Source organism: Tyto alba, unplaced genomic scaffold, assembly GCF_018691265.1.
Source record: "Tyto alba isolate M040663 unplaced genomic scaffold, T.alba_DEE_v4.0 Super-Scaffold_42, whole genome shotgun sequence".
Classification (NCBI taxonomy): Eukaryota; Metazoa; Chordata; class Aves; order Strigiformes; family Tytonidae; genus Tyto; species Tyto alba.
In genome coordinates, this window is record NW_024881318.1 from 4,704,361 (window position 1) to 4,727,424 (window position 23,064).

At 42.1% G+C, this 23,064-nt stretch overlaps 1 protein-coding gene across 1 annotated transcript in view; it reads right to left on the reverse strand.

Annotated features, from left to right (window-relative positions):
* Nucleotides 1-23,064, reverse strand: part of DCC (DCC netrin 1 receptor) — a 592,838-nt gene that overhangs the window by 118,466 nt on the left and 451,308 nt on the right. The window lies entirely within an intron of this gene.

The following is a 23,064-nucleotide window of genomic DNA, read 5'->3' on the forward strand; positions in this document are numbered from 1 at the left end:
ATCTACCGAGGAGTAGTCTCTGTGTAGGGTGAACAGATTTTCCTGATATTGCATGAGATTTCCTTTTAAAATACTCATGGGACCCATCAGCACTATTAATACAAAACCCACACTCCTTATCTCCATGCCTCTGGAATGCCTAAAATGCCAGCGTTTACTGTGGAAACAGTTGGGATTTACATGAGGATGTGCAGCATGTGCTCTGGTCCCCAGAAATACTATTTCTCTTGGCAAATGTTCTATGAACTCCATTTCAATAAATAACTTGGACAAAAGAAGCAAGGTGAAGAGTATTGGTGCATGTAAATGAAATTCTTATTGAGGAGAAAAGAAAAAGGCAGCAGAGAAAGAACACAGGAGAGTAAGCATTCACAGAAAAGATCAAAAGTAAATATATTAGAGTGTACACAGAAATATAGGAAACAGTTTAATAAATCAATACAAAGGATGTGAGCAGATTTGGAGATATTTAGTGAGCCAAACAGCATTTCATATGCAGTTCAGAAGGGACTTACTGAATTGAAGTGCTCCGACAGTTGCTGCAGATGATGATGGAGTCTCCCCCTTCCTCCAGGAGAGGGAGGAGATTCCCAGCATCATTTGCCTTTGTCTTGGTTTGGGCTGAAATAGAGTTAATATTCCTTTTCAGGGACTAGATGAGTGCTGTGTTTTGGATTTAGCTTTGGGTTTGGGATGGGAAGAATGCTGATAGCACACTGGTGTTTCCAGCTGCTACCGAGACTTCAAGGACTCTCCGACTGCCCGTGTCCTGCCCGTGCGCAAGAAACAGGGAGGGAGCATGGACAGAGCACCAGACCCAAATTGGCCAGTGAACTATCCCACATCATGGCACGTCATGTTCACTGTATAGAGGAGGGGTGGTGGGGAAGGGGCTCTCTCTCTCTCTCTCGCTTCCAGGATTGCGACTGTGGGATCTTGGTATCTCGGGGTCGCTGGCCGGGAACGGGCTGGGGGTTGGTCAGCGGGTGGGGAGCAATTACGCTCTACATTGCCTGTTTATATATTTCCTTTTGTTTTCCCCCCATCATCGTCATTGTTCTCCTTTTATTGCCATTATTAAACTGTTCCTATCTCAGCCTGCAAGTCTCCCTTCACCCCTCTGATCCCCTCCCTCATTCCCAGGTGGGGAGGGGGACGGGAGGGTGACCACCTGCGGGGGTTGGTTGCTGATCAGGCCCAGACCACGACAGCCTTCACTACTCAAACAATAATATGGTATTGACCTCTGTATTTAGTAAATTTTACGATTCCTGCAGACTACTACAGCTTTGAAAAAGTGGTTCTACATAAGTATCAGATCTTACATACCACATTTGTCTTCACCATCTGAAGAAAAAAGATGGTTAATAAACACTACACAGCACTCTGCTTCGCATTTCCTGAACCAAAATTCCCTAAAGTCAAGAAAACTTTTTCAGTTTCAATGGATGCTGGATTGGGCCCATAAACTGTATAATTGACACACAATCAGCATCGTTTATTCTCCTATCAAATCCTACACTTATGTATAGTGCAATCATCAGCATCTCAAAGATCATTTAGAAGGCAGGTGACAAATCTGTTCCTTACAAGTTTTATTAGATAATCTACTCAGTGGAGACTACTCAGAGGAATGCTTCTCAAATAACTCAGTTACTGTTACGACAACTTCAGCCCCAATGAATGGGAAAAATATATATAAAATAATTCTCTCTTATTGCCACCTGATCTAAAAAAAACCCCAAAACACAACACCAAATAATCTGAAGAGCACTGAAGAATATTAGCAGAGCATAAATACAGTTTCATCACACACTTTCCAAATTCTCTGTGAAAGATAACATTAAGCTCGTGAAAAGAGTTAATTCTGCATTAAAAGGGCACTCTGGGAGTTAAGGCTACTTTAGAATTTCTGAAGCAAAGCTAATTTTGGCATGAATGAGTCCATAAATATCATGTAATTTAAGCCCAGAAATAAGCTGTTTTATAATTGTTTTATTCTCTAGAGATTGTTCTGTGGATTTTAAAGATGGGAACACATATCCTTTTGGCTTTAGTAGAGCTATGGGATCCAAACTTTGATTTTAGGCAGCCAATTTTGGTCTTAGGGTTTTGTTTCCAACCACCCCCCCCTCACCCTCTATACACCAATCCCATTAGGCAAGTCTATTTTCATAACATAGAAAAATCTCTTATGGCTTCCCTTTTCATTGGTTCTGCAACATAAATTAACAAGAAACATTATTCCCAGTGCTATATACACATTATCAACAAGGAATAAGAAAAACAACAACAGAAAATCAAAACCCCCCTTAGGTTATATATAATTAAGACAAAAAGTCATAAAAGTCATTAAACGGAAAAAGAAAGAAACCTCAGGTCCTGATTTTCATTTAGACTGAGAAATCTTCCAACCATTCTGGCTGCTCAAAAAGACCTCAAGGAGTCAAGAGTAAATTTACAACTCTTTGCAGGTACCTTCACCCTCCCAGAATGGCATAAGCAGCAGTTGTATAAATAGAAATCGGATAATAAATCTACTGGAAACTGTTTTATTTTATTTTCCAAATCTTTGGCAGTCTTATAGGACCCTCCAGCAAGTCAGGCGGAGTGAATGCTACGAGGGAAGGCTCCATGACACAGGAGGTGCTGGGATGCCTTCGCTCCCACCCTGAGGGTGCTGGGACCCCCACGCTGCTGGGTAACCTGCAGCAGGACAGGCCCCCCCCTCTCCCACCATTCTGCCAACAGCAAGGGGCTTTCCATTTCAGGGGTTTTATTAGTACTTCATAAGGTTTAAAACTTTACAAGACACCGACGCTGGTTTTGGGGGGCTGCGAGAATGAAATCCGGTGTGTTCAGATTTACAGACCCACTGAAAAAAACACACCAACCAAAAAAAAAACATCTCCCGTGTTTGTCAAGGTGGTCAAAAACATATCAAAAAGTCTGCTCTGCATCTCTTGACTGCACTCAAGATCCCGGACAAATTTCATAACTACTCAGTAAAAGTGGGATGCCTTTCCTTCATTTCATTATATGTCATTTCTCTGTTGAATCAAACGAAGCGCCATGACCCCAGCAGCTTCCCGAGGCTGCAGGGGGTGAGGGGACAGCCTGGGTGGCACTGGGGTCCTGGTCTGCACCCCATATGGGCACCCACAGAAGCACCCACCCAAGCAGATCAGAGAGAAAGGGGTTGCAGGAGGGATGGAGCTATGAAAGAATGAGGTGATGGGTCTCATCCCACCTTGGACATCACAAACAGCAAAACCCCAATGCTTGAGTCAAGACATATGAAGGGAGAATGTCTTACCAGTGACACCAACAATCACATTAGTACCAAATGCTTCATCTGGGAGATAATTATATTAACATTGCGACCGCAGAGACAAAGCCGTAAATCTTTTAGGCACCTAAAATGGAATTTCTGATAAATTAAGTGAAAACGTCAGCAGACGCCAGGGTCAGGCTTGGGAACCCCAGCACCAGCCGCATCCCATCACCTCAGCATCAAACTGAACCCCAAAGCGCCACAGCAAACCCTCCTCTGCCCACATCCCAGTCCACCGGGCTTTGGGTACCAGTGGAGAGGGAGACATTGCTGCACCCCAGGAACCAGCCGAGGGGGGACAGATCCCAGCTCCATCTCACGTGTGGCCAAGGAAATGTTCTGGTTCAGCTTTGCTGACTGTTTTCATCTCATTTCTGGAGCTAGCTCTGCGGTCACACCATAGCCACTGCTTCTTACTGGATCTGGCTCCAAATTATCAGTAAGAGAAGCAGCAGTATGTTTTTCCTTCCAACTTCCCATCCTAGTTGAAGCCTGTCCCGCAGACGACATTTCTGCTGAGACCAACTCTTCATTAATTTCCTTTATATTTTGTCTGAAAAAAAAATGCATTTCTAGTGGAAATTACTTGAAGAACAGTCCATAAAGGGTAATGGCCTTTTTTTTTTTTTTTTTCCAGAGGTGATCCACACAGCCTGTTCATTCATCTTGTTTCACTGGGATCCTCAAACCAGAGAAATGTTCAGCTTTATTTTTGCTGCTATGTGATGTCAGCTGCTCTTCGTATTCCTGAGAATGTCATTTTAAAGCCTCAGCAATAACACAGGAAGAACAGTGCATCCTAAACTAAAGTGACTGCACAGGTTTCCTTGGCAGCAATCCTGCTTTTTGCTATTCAGGTGACAGAAGCAGTGCCCAGACATGAGTGTTGTTGCATTTTACAGAAAGCAAGGAGGAAGTTTAGTAAGTGAAAATGCTGAAGGACAGACGAAGAGGATGAATGTGATAAAGTTTGGTAAGAAGGAAAAAAACTTCAACTGATCCCCATAACTGGAGGCATGCAGGGTATTATTATGACAACAATTATATTTCTCTTTATACAGAAAAGATGTAAGCTGATTTTTTTTATTAAAAAATAAAATAAATGCTGCTAGTGAAACATTAAATCTACACAGATAAGATCTTGCAGAATAAGGAACTGCAAAAATTAAGTTTCTGAGAGTAATCATGACTTTCTACTCTGCAGCACAAATTCTTCTTTCCTGGCTAATTTATTTATGCCTTCAATGCCTCTTTTAAATTGTACATTATATGCAGTTTAGGCAAGCTAATATTTCATTGAAGTCTTAAACACATTTCTCTTGCCCCTCTGTGACTTTGACTGGCACATGTTTAACAATGCAATCATACAGTTTTTGACATCTAATGTTGTTACTTTTGATAAGAAAGTTTTGTGGCCTTTTTTTTTTAATGACTGGTTTAGCATATGTGTATAATGAGATAGTGACAAATGCAGTAAATTTAAATAATCATTAGTATTTACCCTGACTCTTTTAAACACTTCATGTTCCATAACATATGGGGAAACAGATACTTCATCCTTATGATCGGACTGGCTGCTAGAAGAAATGTAATGGGAAAGAAGGAAAAGACCTCAGTGTTTACAGCTGCAGAGCAATGACACCTGATTATGCCACACTACTAAATATGGCTCAATCTCTCTCCAAATCATCCTTAAACAACACAATAAAACTGAAAGAAATCAGAGACATGTCCCATCCTCCTTGAAGCGTGCAGAGATTCGATTAAAAAAAAAAAATAAAAATTAAAATATTCAAAGTGAAATGTTGTCCAAACTACATTTGGACATCCAGCCTACATGAAGTATTTTACAGGTCAGCAAAACCGCCAGTCACTGACAACTGACATCATGGGATAAGAGCCTTTTTTTGCACACCTGCAATTTCACTCCTGTTCCTGGCACTCTATAGCTTTTTCAGAAGACACCAGGGCCAGTTGCATTGCCCTGTAAAATCTAAAAACTAAGCATTTTCACTGGTTAATTCTTTCAACAAATTCCATTGTATTACTTTTTCTGAAGATGAACTTTATCCATCCCTTAGGAGCCTCCATATCCAGCATCTAGTCTCTTAAATATTAGGTTGAATGAAAGACTGGATGGCTTTAGAAATTTCACCCTTTGCAGAAAATTGGAATCCCAAAGAAGAATCTGAGACTACCTCACAAGCTCTCTAACAAAGCCTGCTTCCTACTAATAAAAAAATAATAAATTCAGGAGTCAATAAAAAAGTTAATTAAATTAAGTCTGTGGCAGTGTGATATTGACTGTTCTCTGTACTGCCTTATGCTGCCTCTAAATGAAATTAAGGCCTGACTGTGGTGATCATAGAGTCGGAGCCGCAGGCACTGCCGCAGAGGACTTTCTTTCTCGACAAACACCACAAACACCTCGGGGCGAGAGGGCCCCGGGAGACATGAAGTGTAAAAATTGAACCAAGCAGGGCGCTCCAGCAGCCTTGCAGCTCCCCACTTCAGCATCATGCTCTGCCCCATGTAGACATGTCCCACCAAGGCTTGCTATGCACTCTGTCTGCATGGAAATCCATCCATCCATCCATCCATCCATCCATCCATCCATCCATCCATCCATCCATCCATCCATCCATCCATCCATCCATCCATCCATCCATCCATCCATCCATCCATCCATCCATCCATCCATCCATCCATCCATCCATCCATCCATCCATCCATCCATCCATCCATCCATCCATCCATCCATCCATCCATCCATCCATCCATCCATCCATCCATCCATCCACCCACCCACCCACCCACCCATATCCGATCTTCAGTATAAACCCTATTTTCCTTTTCAAACTGAACTCCATGAATCTTGACTGTATGTTCCAAAACTTAAATGAGTAGGAAATAAAGTTTCATTTTTTATTTTCCCCCAATAATCATCTTGAAGAAAGCTAAAGACAGTTCTTAATATAAATCTTCTTCCTGGGTAAATTTACCTTTCAGGTACTTATTTTAGTTGCCTGTGTCCAAGAAGAAATCAGTTTTTACGATACATCAGGATCTCTCAGCCATGCCAAAATGACGAGCCTGCTGTAGCACTTCTCATAGGGGAACCTGAGCTCCAGGTACTTATTCTTAACTTTAAAGCAAATATTTCTGTGGCTGAAACACAAAGGAGTCTTCTCCAAATGAAACAAATCTCCTCAAGGTTCAAGCACCTCTGACAGGGGTGCCATTAGAGTATCATCTCTTGAAATATTGCCAAGGAACTATGGAAATATCTCAATTTGCATGTTGTTGGGTTTGACAAGCCAAGATGCATATGGCTACATCACCTTTATATATATGTATTTTAAAGGGACAACTGGAGAATTTGGTCTAAGTCACAAGTCAAATTTAAAATCAGATTTTGGAGACTAGAAATCCAAACAACGATACTTATTTTAGGCCAGATGAGTAGTATCTTGGGATGGGTCATGTTGCACAAACAGCAACAGCACATCCCAGTAACCTTTTCAGCCCTTCTTCTCATCACAGCAGGGGTGGGTTGTCCTGCTTTGAGTGGAGAGCAGCGAAGCTTTGAGGCAATCTCTGAGACATCCTCTCAGGACGTTGTGCCAGCACATCCACTGCAAGATCACAAACCAAGGCTTCTGCAGGCAGCTCCGTGTTTGAGCTGTTGGCTCACTGGCCCCATCAGCATCATCAGAAAACAACTGTGGGTTTTGTTGTGTCTAAAACCTTGGCTAGAACCTCTGGTGAGCGCTCCAGAGGGCACTTAGGAGGAGGCTTCGCTTCTACAGCTTGGCCTCGGTTCCTGGTGCCTGGGAGGCACAGATGCCTTTCTGATACATTCCCTCTGGCACCAAAACTGTAGGTTCTTTCACCAGAATGCTACACATGCCCCGTCATGTTTCCTCTTCCCTGCTCTCTGACACCACGTCTGTTGAACCTGAGCTGGACTTTACTGCCTGTGCCGCTCCGACAGCATTACATGCTCTGCGAGATCATTGGTAAAATCAACTCCCTGGCCAACTTGCTCACTAGCTGGAAACTATGTAAAGTTCAAGCACTGGTGACGCTATTTACTGAGCTATGTAACACAAGAAAGTGTATAATATTGTGTATTATTTAAGATATGGAAAGGCTGGGAAGTAGTAAATTTGACAGAGGACAGAGAATGACTCTGGCAGTAATTATTAGTGAACTAAAATGTATGCTTATTTGCAAATATCTTTATAGCAGCTGTGCAGAAAGATACTCTAAACTACCAGAAATCCCTCTGACTAATTCAGGGGCAGAGGCTGTTATTTTGTTGTGTTGTCATGTTGTGGAGCACAGTGAAGTCTTGGGCCTGTATTTGTACATGCCTAGCGTGCATATATACCACATTAATACAGATAATAATAACAGCAACTGTAGTAATTGTGTGCAGTAATGTAACTTTTTTTTTTTTTTTCTTGCCCATTTAATGAAACTCTATCCCTCAGGGAACTTGGCACATGAGCACTAGGGGAAGAGAAGAGCATAAAGCGTATACAAACTATAAATGTCAACAGCAAGGCACTGTTCACAATGGTAACCAGAAGTGTAACTAGAAGCAGCAGAATAACATTAAGAAAGGGAAAATTTATGGTGTTTCAGGAAAGACAAATAGTGATATCCAGTGAAATGTCCAAGTGTGACACTTGAACGATCCCCCAGCAAAGTGGTGGGAAAACACCAGCACTTAAATGCTTTACCAGTACGTGGGGCAGGTGGGGGAAGAGAGGTAGAGGAGAGGAGAATAAAAAAAAAAACCCAAACACATAAAACTGACTGCTGGGACTAGCAGTGCATTAGCAGTGGTACCAGAAGACACAAAAACTCCTTACAACTCTCATTTCAGTCATTGTGCAGGGGAAACCTTAACCCAGAAATGATCTGCTGATTCACCACAACCAAGAAAATCACCATCCTGCATGCACTCAGTTAACCTCAGATACAAGTTCCCTCACCCTCTGTCATAGCCAGGTTCAGATGAGCATATAACTTCATCACCAAAATGACAAATAAAGATCTCCCTGCCAAATTTATTCCTAATTTCTTTGTATTACCGCAGATTATGATTTTCTTCTTTTAAAGGCCAATATAAATGGAAAAATTATCCTGAATACTAGCAATTAAAATGCTACAGTGAAATACATGAAGACAATAAACCAATAAGGCCACATTTTTACTGACACTGCCCAATCTTTTGCAATCGTTTGAGTATGAGAAATGTTCCTATTTTGTTAACTGTCTTGGGCACATATTGTACTGCAAGATGCGGTCGTTTCGTTGCTGGCCTTCTGCTTCGTGCTGAAAAACTAATAAAATTACTGAGCTGATAGGCAGAGCCGCACGACAATTAGTTTATTACCAAGGGGCTGGGGGGAGCATGCCTCCTTCACCCCAGCCCAAGACAGTGGCTATCACCATCTCTCTTAAATTAATAGCAGCAGCTGAGTCAGGTCACCACTGACCCCAGCTAGGAGCTGGGAACATGCACCATTCGTTACAGTTACACATGCAGCCAAGGGTGAATGAGAGAATATTTTTACTCGGTGTTTTCTACTGTACCAGCAGAACAAAGCTATAACTTTTAATCATGGACACAAAACCTGGCAGAGGAACTGGGCTGGAATAGAGACATAAAACATGCAAAATGCAGCTTATGCGAGTGGACAGAAGACCCTGTATAGAAACTCTCTGTAATTACAGTTCTCTTGTTCAATGCAAAATCAATACGGAGTTAATGGTGTTGCAGTACTACCCGTGGAGGAGAGGGCAGGCGGAGCCGCGGCCGTGCCCGGAGAAGTGCTGGCAATACCTCCCTGTGCCACAGCCACCTCGTTCTCCTGTTTTGTCCATCCAAGGGAAAGTCAAGGCAGGTGGGACACAAAATGGGCAACCGAGGCCATCGCTTGAGCTGCCCCTGCTGCAGGACCAGCCCTCTTCCAGCTATAGAAGATCATCTTGCATTAATCTACAATTTTTCCATCTTTGCACCAGTTTTTGACTCACTGCCTGATTTTTCACTTCAATTTGTCATCAGATACCTTCATACAGATCCTACTGACCTCTCCCATCGTAACCGTCACAGGCTGATCATGTCTGACAGAAGGTACAAATACACACAGGAGACAAACAATATTTAAATTACCAAGCCCACTATTACCCAAAAATGCAATAGGGATGTGCCAATTTAAGTCTGGATGTCAACACCAGCAAATAGAAGAGCTAGAAAGGAACTCAGCTCACCTTCCAATACATTGCATTTAGGCATCTCTTCATTCTGTATATGTGATATATTAAAATTTTGCCAAATATTAAACACTCTTAAACTTATTTAGTTTATAAATTAAACAATGCATAAGCCAGCAACAAACAAGTCTCTGCAAACACAGAACTACTTTTCAAGAATTATCCACTTTTGGCTAGTCAGATGGTTGTGCACGTGCAACCATGTGCTGTGGCTACACTGCAAACCCCCCAGTCTCAGAGCTCAGTGGAAAATGCGATGGAAAGCATTCAAATTTAATTGTAAAAAAAAAGAGGAGCATAGTTAAAACAGGGTGTTTGTAAGCTTCAGAGTTCTAATTTCAATTTCACCACAGCCTGTCAGCTTGTATGTTGCTATAAGCTAAGAGCCAGTTATTTAATGCAACCACTTCTTATTGCTTCAATATTTCAACCATCTTTATAACGTCTTTAGAAACGCTCTCTCAAGGAGCTCACTCAGAGAACTGGAGCTATGGGAGAAGTCAATGCAACCAGTAAATTGGAAGTTCTTCTGGTTTTCTTTTCTATTCAGGTACTGCATTTTTCAGTTTTGTTTTGTATCGGCCAATTCTATTGCCAAGCACTGAGGAAGCCTTGGGGTGTGCAGAAGGCTACCTCGAACCGTGGAGTAGCAACCTGTCTCGTAGGACCAGACCTTTTTTATTCCCTTAATTAAGCTCCTAGAAAACAGTGGCAATTTTAACAGGCTTTTTACAATTAGTTTTCCAGGGCTCTTTCATTTTAGATCTGAGGAACATTTGAAAAAGCAAAACTAACAAATAAAGCAGACATGCCCCACTTTTGCACACACACTTGCAGCTCATTTCTCCGCCGAAGTCGGAGCGCCCAGGCAGTCCCCAGCAGCTTGGATGCTGCAGCCTAACGAAGTTTGCTCCTGGTTGCCTAATGACTCACTGCGTGTCCCGCTCTGTGTTTCAGTCCCTACCTCTGTGTCTGCAAATAACTTGAATCTGTGATTCCGTAGCTTTCTGAGCCCAACATTTTTCTTGCTCTTTCTGCAACTCAAGCAGACACAGCCACCACTCTGCAGTTGGGTCACGAGGTACGGGACACCTGCCAAAACCCACAGCTTCCTGGATTGTTCTCTTTTCTGAGATGCACCAAATATTTTTGAAGAAGAGTGTAAGAAACAGCTTCCATTAAAAGTTACGAAGCACACAGCCGTTGTCTCCTATCATTTAGAGAATCTGGTAAGTCCACCCGCGGCCCCGGCGAGGCGCAGCCCCGGGCAGGCAGGCAGCGAAAAGGCAGGGGTGGGTGATGCTAGAGGTACCCAGACATCAACAGGGGAGATTTGCTTTGTACATCCACCAGATTTAGGGAAAATAAGAAGGAACAGATGGGTTTCAAGTGCCTTGCCCGTTCAGAGTTGCTGACACTAACGATACACCACATCTCTGCACCCACTCATCCCTCCCCAACAGCTTTTATCAATAAAATAATTTTGTCTGCTTTTATGAGCACCCCAGACTTTGAGAAATGGAAACTCAGATCAAGAAATGTGGCTGCTCATCCCTGGAAAGGTGTGCACAACACGTGCAATGTCCTGCTTAACAGACCGGTGCTTTCTGTTCATCAGTTTGCTGTACATGGCATCTCAAGAGTGTTCACAAGAGATGAGGATTGCCAGCATTCAAGGCATTTCTAAAATAATTTTCTCTCATATTAGCATACCACTTTTTATTAATTGCTGATGATACGGGCAAGAAAGCAAACCAATTTGGCATTATCTCATGACCTTGTATCATATGTACTTTTAAGCAAGTAAATTACATGTAAGGAACAGGAGGCAAAGGAGAAAGTGAAGGGTAAATGGTACCAAACTCTCCTGAGTGCCTCTAACAATGATATTCCCATCCTGAAGGACAGGAGGAATTTCACCGCGATGGAGCAGCTTTTATTTTTTTTTTTTTTTTTAATTTTGCATGCATTCTTCTTTACAGTAATAAAAAAATAATTACGGAAAATGTCAAAAATCGTATAAATCTGTGCACTCTACTGTCAAACTGCAGAAGAGAAATTTTCTTTTATAAATGGCACCAGGCCAATATATTTGAGGATGATAAAAGAACATATTGCCAATGTGTATCTCTGCATAAAAGGCAATTAAAATATGATGTTAAGAAATGCTAAAGAAAATGAGGGAAGCACAAGCACTTGCTGTCTCTTTTTTTTTTTTTTTTATATATATACTAAATAATACAATAAAAATAAAATCCAATTTAAAAACTCTGCCAATGCTGCAGAAATCTTATGACTCATTACAAGCCATCGGAAATCAAAGGAAGATAGACACCCAAATTATCTCACATCTTGAACCACGAGTGCTCAGACTGAGTCCCAGAATGAATTACTTCTGTGTTTATTCGATCATACAGCAGGATCCTGACTTGGTAAACTTTTATGACAAGCCATTCCCAAATTTCTGATGTCTCATTTTATTGTGTTTCAGTGGAACAAAAGATCCTTGTCCTAATGAGTGAAGAAATAGCTGTTCGTAATAAACACTCAGGAGGCAGTATGCAGCAAGTTATTTGAAAGGACACATCACTTAGGCTGAGCTTGTTCCATATGTTTCATCTCCTGATGTGAATGGGAAAAAATCAGGAATTTGCAAGTGCTATCGTATAGGAGTTAGCGCCAGGAATACGTATTTGTGCTGTGCCACCCTCTCCCTGTGGTACGCTGGCTCTTTGCAGATCCTCCTGCCTCACCATTGCGAAGAGGGAACACTTATTCCCAGATCTAAGGAGGTTCAGGGAGCACAGAGATATGCAAAATTCAGTTTTGAATGGTACTTCCCCAAATGAAACACAATTATCTGCTTCTATTTCTGTCCCAGTTCTTTTTCTTATCTCAAATAGTTTTTAACTGGAAGTCAATCAAACCATCCCAACTTTCACAGTTTGGATACAAAAATCATAAAATATTGAGCTCAGTCAAAAGAAATTAATGAACATTTCTTCAAAGGTATTCTACCCTGAATAACAGCAGTTAACCAACTCTGCACTGGGCAAATTGCTTGCTGGCATGATTAAATCACAGTCCCTCAGAAGCAACATGCCTGCCAGTCTTCATTGAATTTGGCTGTATTAATACAGTTTTATTTTTTAAAATGTAATTAGCAATAAATCCAATAAGAAGCCCAGATAACATCTTTCAAAATAAATAGGAAATGAGAAAATGCTAGCAGGAATAACGCAGTGCTGCCTTTAGAAACGCTGCTCGCAGCTCTGCGTGTGCTGGGCTGGCGTCGCAGAGCACCCGCAGAGCCAAGCGCCACGAGTTACGGCTCTGGGGGCGAGGTGCAGGAGGAGCTCACAACCATCCAACAGCCTGCATTAGCCTTTCCATTTGTAAAAAAAAAAAAAAAAAAAAAAAAAAAATATTACGACATTTATAATTCTAAGGAAGAGTCATGCAACGTTTTTCTAAAAAGTCTCTTCCTTCACCCCTTTCAGGCTCAGCGGTGCACGAGCTCCGGTTGTCTTCTGGGTGCATAAATCCAGGCTGTCACCAGTCACTGCTACAAGCTGCTGGAGACAGCCTTTCTCCTCAGCCCTTGCAAACACAAACCTATAAATAAAACCCATAACTGCCCCTTTGCTCAGAGGCATCCTGTTTACACCAACTGCTGGCTACCTTTAAGCACAAAATAGTAAGGGATTTGCACTAAAGTACCTTTCACCGAAGCAGTATTTCTGGAAGACACCTTTCTAGAAACAATACTCTTTCTGTCAGCAAGACTGACATCCTTAAATAGTGAAACTGTTAAAATTTCCAAAACTTCCCTAATTTTTGGGTCCACCTAAGCATCATTCTGCCTTGGTGGCCAACAAAGAGCATCTGCAAACAGTGAAATGCTGAAATCAGCAGCAATTGCCGCCGCGATCCATGGAGGGCAGGCAGCTCTTGCTGGAGCCAGGGAAGCTCTCCCAATGTCCTGGGAGACTTCGGAGAAGACCTAAAGGAAGAAAATACCTAACTTATTCATCAGCTTCTCAGCAGTCTTGGGGCCACAGGTCCCCATATTTGACTGAGTCAATTTAATTCTCTTGCTCTTGAAAGAAAATATTCCCCCAGCGTCCAAGAGATTGGCCTCCTACAATTAATCCTGATTCTCAGTTAATTCTAAAAATTTACTAAGCTCAAAAGATGAGTAGGGTGAAAGCTGCCTGGCACCACCAGCTGCCGTGACGGGCCCCTCCGTGCCCGCGGGGTATTCCCAGCCCTTGCCTCAGCACAGTGCAGAGCGGCACGGGGTGGAAAACAAAGCATCCCTTTACTGCCTCCAGCTTGCTCCGTTACAGCAAACCCATCTCAAAAAATAAACAGCAACAAAACACATGGCATGCCTATTCATTTTCAGGCAGTGTTAATCTTTACCTGGGAAGTACAGATAGGCCCAACCAATAACTTCGAAAATAACATTTTTTCTAATATATTTTTTCAGAACAGCAGCTGCTCTGGCAAACTCTTGTGCTGTGCTCTCACTCCAGTTAGGGTTCTGTTCTTCTTTATGGGAAATAACAAACAGGAAATGTTATGTTGGTACTTCAGCACAATGATATTTTGACTCTTTTTTTTACAACACTGAAAGCATATTTAGGCTCTGCATTCAACTGTGGCACATAGTAGCTCTGAGAAGGTTTTTAAACAGCTGGAAACTTCGGAGAACTTCTGTAGAGATGCTGAATATAATTAACACGTAAGAGGAGCTGCGGAACATCCGTGCTGAAAATAAACTTATGAATATGCATGAGACTTACTGAAGTTTCTTCGAGGATATTGGAGGGAAGCAGTAATGTTCAAATGGAAGGTAAAGGAACAGACAGCAAGAAGAAAAACGGGACTTTTTAGATTAAAAGAAATCTGTTTGAGGATGGAATAATTGGATGAACAATGACTCCCTTAGACAAGGCAGTGAAACCTCTGCAACAGCAAATTTTGAAGCAGGTGAAACCTGTAGGACTGAATTACTTTCATTACTGGTGAAGATAACTGCCTCAGGCTGAACTGCTCCAGAAAATTTCAATTAAAAATTTCAACTGCTTCTAAGAGCCAAGTACAGAAAATGTTACTTTGTTCTAGTTAAAAATATAAATATATCCTGGTATGAGGGCTTTTATTCCTCACCTGAAGATCCTGTGAGCAGCACGTGGAAACATTGCAGGAGGTTGTGTTTGTGCTGGGGATGTGCCTTTACTGTTCCTACTCAACCTCATCCATGCTGGATGGAAAGCCATCCAACATTTTTGCCAACCCAGAAATCTTCAAAAACAACCCAGCCCATTTATAAGTCTGGTGTCAATTACAACCGTGTACATACTTTTTCTTTTCCCATGAGATTTCAGCCACACTGAATGTGTTCGTGCCTGATCTCTGCTCTGGACCACTGTGCAAAAAGGACTCCAGGCACTCAGCACGGAGCCGGTTGGATGAGGATTGAATCACAGTCAACTTCTGCTCTAAGCAACATGGTTATTATTAGGTGAACTGGCAGAGATCTGCAGAATGAGGCTAAAAACTTCCATCCTGTTTAAAGAACACAAATTTTGTCATGTGATACCTAGACGGAGTTACTTCTTTTCCCCATTTATTTTCTCAGTAAGGTAGGAAACCTTTGTAAAAACCATACTGAAATGTCATCGTTCTGGGAAGTCAAGATGTAGCAGTTAGAAAATGCTGGGCAGCCTTTCTCATGCCTGACTCATTGTACAGAATTTGATTCAACTAAAAGATACTCATTAGTTTGCTTTCATGCTACTCACTCAACTTACTTTTCAGACCTCATCATGAGACAGAGTTACTAAGTTCCTCCTGGGATTTCTATAGCATAAGTACTTTGCAAACACTAATGAATTTAACTTACGTGCTCATTTATGAGTTTATTTTTACAGCACTCCCGTGGAAAGGATGACATTATCCCCTTCTTCCATTTGACTGGGAAAGATTAATCTCCACTACTTTAGGGTGCTTTATGATGCTTACTATGCAATTCCTTAACAATTTTGCTCCAATTTTAGCTGTATTGGAGTCCTTTATTTATTCAAACCACCACTTCTATTGACTTTGCAATTATGTCTGTTCAATAGTCTCAAGTGAGAGCTCCCAGCCCAAGCCGGTCGCCAGAAAATGAAGGCGGCAACTACTGTGGTCATACCTGAAAGACTGACCATCCCAGTACAAAACCAAGGTCAGGAATTTGGGTTAGGACCAGCTCCTAACCACGGGGTCAAACTCTGCAATGATTCCTGCTGTTCACATGGAGGGAAACTCTAAGTGATCAGCCACCTCCATACAAGCTGACCACAGCCTTGCAAGATGGGGAGGCAACTAGTAATCCACCCTTACACTAACATATTTTAAAGAGATTGTGGAAGCAGGAGAGCAGTCATTGCAACAGAGACGGAGGATCTGACTTTTTGAGGTATTATCATTCTGACTCCATTTATTTATGCATGTTTGTGTATGACTGGTGATGGTATTTGATGGCCACTGGCAAACATGGGTATGGAGGTTTCCTGACCCTGATGGACCAAGCACGGGGTGTGTGTCCATGGGGAAACATGTGAACAGGCATAGGATGAACCTCTTTGTCCTAAGACATGTACAGAGGGAGTCAATTAAGGTTTCACTGTGAAGGCTTGTCCCACACTTTGATTATTCAAACTCACATTTACTTCTCCTGCAGCAGAGCTGAATGCACATCTGATTTTATATATATTGCTATACAAACAGTGTATATAGTGACTCGAAGGGGGTGTTCAGAAGCGTAGACAGCTTGGGCTAGGGAAGCAAATAAAAAACTTTTTCATGCTCTTCCTTTAAATCATCCCTTTGAGACCGGCAGCGGGACAGCAGCCATTGGCCACCGCCTTGTTAGGCCTCAGTTGGTGTTTGCAGAAGCAGATAGAGCATCGTCTTCCTAAAGGGGTTTGGTGTTGAGGCAGCACTTTTCCAAAGATAATTGCTTCCCATGCATGAAACCATGCTAACATCCCATGAGGGAACTGTGGGGATTAATTAGTTCAGATTTGTTAAGCACTTTGAAGATGAAAAACACTTTATGAAAGTTAATTGTTACTACTCGGTTATTTTTCCTGATCAAGCCAGTGTGTTCTTCCAGCAGAGCTTTCTCTCCTTTGCACTTCAACCACCGCACCAGTCCAATATGCATGTAGATACATCTGAAGAGGAAATTTGTTTTATACTCCGAAAAATCTCTCCTGTTGTTCACATTTTTTGCAGATAATCATCTGCCAGAAGTCATTCTGTAGCCTTGAGAAGCTGCTTTGACAGCATCTTTACCCTTGCTTCCCATGTAGGATCACCATTCCGTTTTTTCTGTTTTATATTCCAGTCATCGCTCCAGAAATAAAGTGGCAAATTGTGCCAATTTGTTTCACCACGTTTGCTCTCTGCCTAGAGAAACCGTGCGCGCGCCCGTGACCGCGGCAGACAGCTGAAACGGTACCCGTTGGAAAAATGCCTGCGCTCCAGATTCACCACAGTTATCAGCCAAATGTCGCACAGCCCATCAGCACACTGCTTGGACCAATTTACTTCAGTTTGGTCTCCTGGTTGTCGCACGTCGTGCCGTGAAAGGCAAGTGCAGTCCCCACGCTCAGAGAATTATAGAACCATAGACAGGTTTGGGTGGGAAGGGACCTTAAAAATCACTTAATCTCAACCCCCCTGCCCCGGGCAGGGCCCCCTTCCGCCAGCCCAGGGGGCTCCCAGCCCCGTCCAACCTGGCCTTGAACCCTTCCAGGGAGGGGGCACCCACAGCTGCTCTGGGCACCCATGGGCCAGCGCCTCACCCCCCACACAGGGAGGAATTGCTGCCTTAGATCTCACCTAAATCTGCCCTCTCTCAGTTTAAAACCATTACCACTTGTCCTATGGCTACAGGCGCTGCTAAAAAGTCTGCCCCCATCTTTCTTCTGAGACCCCATTTAAGTATTGAAACACTGCAGTAAGACCGAGCGCATCCCATGAGGTCCTGAACGCTGCCAAACCTCACCCTCCCAATCGGGAACTCTCTTGCCCCAGCCATACAGCATTCCTTCACAGGCTTTTTATTACCTATTTATTATCTATTATAACTTTAAAACCAACATTGCCATTGAGGTAGAAATCTTGTGGGCAAGGCAAAGGAAGATTTCCTTCTTTTCCCTCCTCTCTGCTCTTTTTCCACCGAAGAAAAGCTCAAAAAGCAAAAGAAAGGTCAAAGAGCATCCCTTCAGCCCGACCCGCAGGCACTCGCCGCCGCACGAGAGGGAACGGGGTCACTGCAGGGACCAGCCCGTCCCCGAGCTGCCCCTCGGCGTAGACGTCCACCTTCTGCACATCTATTCAAAGGGAGGTGCCGCGCTTCAGGTGGGAAACCCAGCCCTTTGGTGGGAGTTCATCAAAGCTCAGCGGCTAGATTACACAATCAAATTGAAATAATTCAGGAGTTTTTCCTGCGAATAACAATTTTAGGAGATTATAGTAATTTCTCCCACAAACCAGTCACATTGAATAAAAGACTGAATTTTTTTTTTTTAAATAAGGTTATTCAAGGCCACCAATTTTACTCACTGGACTTTAGCCAAAGAAATCTACATAAATATATGTGGCTATTAAAAAAATTACATTCATTTGCATGTTATGTGTTCCACCTTAAAAAAAAAAAAAAAAAAAAAGAAACAGAGGGTCAAATATAAAAGTGGCATATGAAGACAGGGCAAGGTAACCCCGACTGGCTGTTAAAAAGAAACGTGCAGAAGAGGTGTTTAAAGACATGGGGATGAAAAGGAAGCCTCGCACTCTAAGCCAGCTTAACATGATCTAGATTACATCTGAAATATTATCAATAATTTCTTGCTATGTTTATTTGTTCACAGCAATTGATTGAACTAGCGTATGACTGAGCAGGGAGTAATATCTGTGATGGTTGGAAAGCGTTAGGCTCTCAAGCTCTGCTGACATTCAGTACTAAAGAGCTGCGTGAAGGCAGCTCTTGGCAGCCTTTAGGGTGGTGTTAGCTGCAGGGTGAGATGCTGAAGACAGGCAGCAGTGCTCAGGGACCCTCTAACATGGAAATAGTAATAAAAGCAACAGTGTACAGACATGTCTGCAAACTGTTATTGCCCATCAGCTGGTAGGGGATGGGAAGAGCACAGAGCTGAGGGAGAGAGTGTGGTCCTACTTCATGGATCTGAACAGCATCATAAAATTGTCATTCTCCCATTCTAGAGGCTGGAAGGTGAAAATCTATTCATGAAAGGGGAGACCACTTCAGCAGCCATAGGCTGCTTTTCTGTGGTTTGACAACAGAAGAAAGTAAAAGGAATTATTTTGAAGAGTGAACTTAACCCCCATAAATTAAAGAGCATCGAACTCTGATGTGGAAGTCCTCTTTCAGAAATAAATTGGCATTCGTGTGCTGGTGTTTCAAGGAGGCTCACGCTTCACTGAAACCACAACTTTACATCCTACTGAGAGCATCCGTATGGGGTTTTAATGCCCTCTAATTTGTGTCCATTAACCTTACAGCTTTCATCAAATGTCTCTTTGCTCCCTAAGTGGGCAATACCCTTGATTCATTTAAAAAAGGAGCAAATCCAGTTGCAACACTGAGAAGCAGGAACCAGCCCTGGGTTAGTGAGCATGCTGCTGGCCTCAGGCAGCTTGCGGGGCTGCTGTCTATACCAGGGCTCTGGGATTAGGCTGACTTGCTCCCAGTGTTCTGCCTCGAAGTCTTCAGCACAGCCCGTCAGATCCAGAACCGGTGCCCTTGCTTTGCTGCCAGGAAGTTGGAGCAGCACTGGACGCCAGAAACAAGCCCAACCCCTGCCATGGTTGTGTTCTGGCATGTTGTTTCCATTTGGACTTGCCTGGGTTAGGATGCTGCTCAGTCTTATTTGTCTCTTCAGCTGTGATAGTAGTGTTACTCTCTTTTACATCCCTGCTGTTCTTTTTTTTTTTTTTTTTTTTTTTTTTTTTTGCTTTTAATTGCAAGATGTTCCCTAGTCAAAACAATTACAGAAAAGGCATTAGAGCACAGAGGACTAAATAACAAAGAAAACCAAAGAAAGGAATGTGGAATAAAATCTGGCAGCATTGCAAAATTAAAACAGAGTGAATCAGAATTAGAGATGAGTGAATTATTTACAGTGAGTAATTTGTCTTCCTGTCTGCTCACAAACATGAAAAAGTTTGTTGTTTCCTCCAACTCATTCAAGAAATCTGAACAAAATACTTTTCCTCATGATGACCTTAGATGCAATATATATAGGCTGATGGACATCCTCTCTATAGGTCACCTTGCATTATGCCTGCTTCTTATAGGGCAAGTGTAGGAGCATTTTGCTGGTGACAACTTGGATGGCTACATTTAGAGTCTGATTCCTACCAGAGAATGTCTGTGCTCAAATGCTCTGGCCCTGAAACTGCGCAAAAGAACGTTGCATGCTGTACAGCTGTACTGGGAAGAGCAAGCCACTCTTGCTTGCTCACATAAATAATATAGATAACATTGTCCTCCAAGAAAGAATGAGCACTTTGAAAGATCAATGCAATTCTGGAATGTGCTTAAATCCCAAATTCAAGGCCGAATTGTAACAGGGGGTCAGAAAGCTAACCCTGACAAAAATATTTTGAAAATGCTTACATAATGTCCAAATGCAAGACAACTTTATCATGCTCCAAATTTTTGAAAGAGAAAGTAGGGCATTGGCATAGACAGTTGGAACCAACCCAAAGAATTAAACCTTTTCTCCTAAACCAGTTAGGATTAAAACACAGATGTACCAGCATCACTTCATTTATAGATAGGTAGATAGATAGATAGATCTCTAGATATAAACATGAATTTTGCTGCGAAGGGAGGCAGCTCTGCAAGGTTCAGTCATTTTGTCTGATATTAAAAGGAATATTGTGCTTATCAGGACTAACGTTATGCTGGTAATTTTCATGGAACATCTTTATAAATTAATAAACTGTTTACCACAACACATCAAATTAAGGAGAAATATATTTAGGAACAGATTTGCACTGCTTTGGTTGTTATGATTATAAATTATTTTGTCAGTCTAACTGCCTAATTGCAAAAGGATAAGGATCTCTTAAGGGAGCAAAAGTAAATATTAGAACAACTGAATGATGTGCAGCATCCCAACGTGTCTCCTGGCAGGGACAGAGGCATTTGTGCCAACCTGCTTATGGGCTTTGAGGAACTTCTGACAACACAGAGACCCCCATGGAGTCAAGGTCGTGAAGATCAGGATGATCCGAATCCTTCTACGACTGTGTGAAGCAGAGAGCAGAGCTGGAGCTGACAACTGCACGCTCTTGGAAGAGCAGACAGATCACCATGGGACAGAGTGAAGGGTGGCCATAGCACCAGAAAAACTCTTTATTGATTCAACATTTCTCTAAGGTATCTTTTTTTTTATGCTCCTTTCCAGCCCAAGCAGTAACTGCCTGAGTGAACTTGGAGCTTTTTACAGTGACAAGAAATTGGAGAGCCCTGATCAAGGCTGGAGTTTTACTGACCATGTAAATATTAGATTTTGAAGAAAACCATCATTCAGTTGCTCAAAGGAAACACTGTAGGTCAAAACCACTTTTTGCAGGTAGAAACACAAAGCAGACAGATTTCCCAGTTCAATGGGCTTCCCTCTTTTCACTTTGGATGGAGCCTGTGATGACCATGGTCACAGTACTTCAGTGCCCATGGGTGAAAATTACTGTTTGGCCTCATCCTAAACCAAAGATAAACTTTTAAACTCTCATTCACATTGGAAGTCTAGTAATCCAAAATGCTGCTGTATACATCTCAAGCAGATACCTAAACCTACTCTGACTGAAACCACTGCCCTGGGTACATCACATGCCATAGGTAAAGATTTCAACTGGACAAGCTGCACTAACATTAGGTCCAACTGCATGGAGAGCTGGAAAGAGTTGTCTTCAGTTCGTTACCACAGTGTGCAAAAGGTTTTGGTTTGTTTTTTTTTTTTTTTAGAAAAGGTTCAAATTTTTTTTTTTTTTAGTGATTTAGGAAAATCACTGCATCTTTTTTTTTTTTTTTTTAACATCCTGAAACTTACTTTTTACTCATAATCTAGAAGTGGAGCCTATTCTTTAGCATATATTTGTTTGTTGTTTTTTTTTTTTTCCAATATTTGGCACCTTCTTAATACCATGACCACATGGCTACATCTACGTATGTAAAATTAAAATATAAAAACATAAAATAAAATATAAAGCTGTTGTGCTCTTTTAATATATACGGACTGTGTCAAAACAGCCTCTACTTAGAGTACATGTGAGGAAGTGTAAAGAATTACCAAAATAATACTGGAAACCGTGATGGCTGGGAGTCCAGAGGGAAACACCACCAGGTGCCTCTGGTTGTGGGCATGGTACAGCCCACCACTGTGGCCAGGGACAACTGCCTAGATGACTGTTTTAATAATTTTTTTTTCCTGATATCAAGCTTCTAGGTAGAGCAGTTTTAATAATTTCCCAGGGTCAGTAGGCTGAATATTTTTGTTGTTAAAATACCTTTGTGATCAGTGAAGTTTGACTCAGAAGCTTTCCATGTTGCTGACCTTAGAAGGGGCATTTGGTACTTTAACCTGGTACGCTTGTTTTTTTCTAAAGACATGCAGAAATCCTGTTGTCCTGAGCATGGAAAATAAAATCCCAGCATTTATCCCAGCACCTCCTTCCTCCTGGCTTTGGGTCGGAGGCACCAGGGAGAGGGGCAGAGCAGCACGCACTACCTGCTCCCCTGCCCACTCCTCCTGACCTTGTCTTTCTCCTTCCCTAGTCTTTTTATTGTTTCTCTCAGAGATACCCAGGAACATATAGCTCTACTAATCAGTGTCATAGCTCATTAATTTGCTTTATTGGTCTCTGGGTAAACCTCCCGTGCTACACTGTTCAGAAGCTACCGAGTCTTTATCATTAAGAAATAACTGCCCAGAGCTCCTACTCTGTGTGTTGCCTGGCTGCATGAAGTGGCTTAATAGTATCTCTAAATTTATCTTAAATGGAAAGGTGGCCAGGACATTCATCACATTGAACAAGGTTTAATCAAACCCCATAACATAATGAATCTGTCCAGTTTTGACACCATAACCTTTGAGACTTTATATGTACTCTGCAGTGAGGTGTCGGACATGGATGATACCCTTAAAGTGCAACAAAAAAAAATATTGTACTATTCAAGATAATATTAAAGATAAATCATTCTTTGCACTTGTGTGATGCACTTTGAAGTGCACAACTACATGACACATCTTCCAGCAGGACTGGTTCAAGAATATTTTCTAAGTGAATGAGCCACAAACAGTTTTGGTCTCAGAAATGCGTATAATTAAAAGTGAGAATCAGAAGGTATT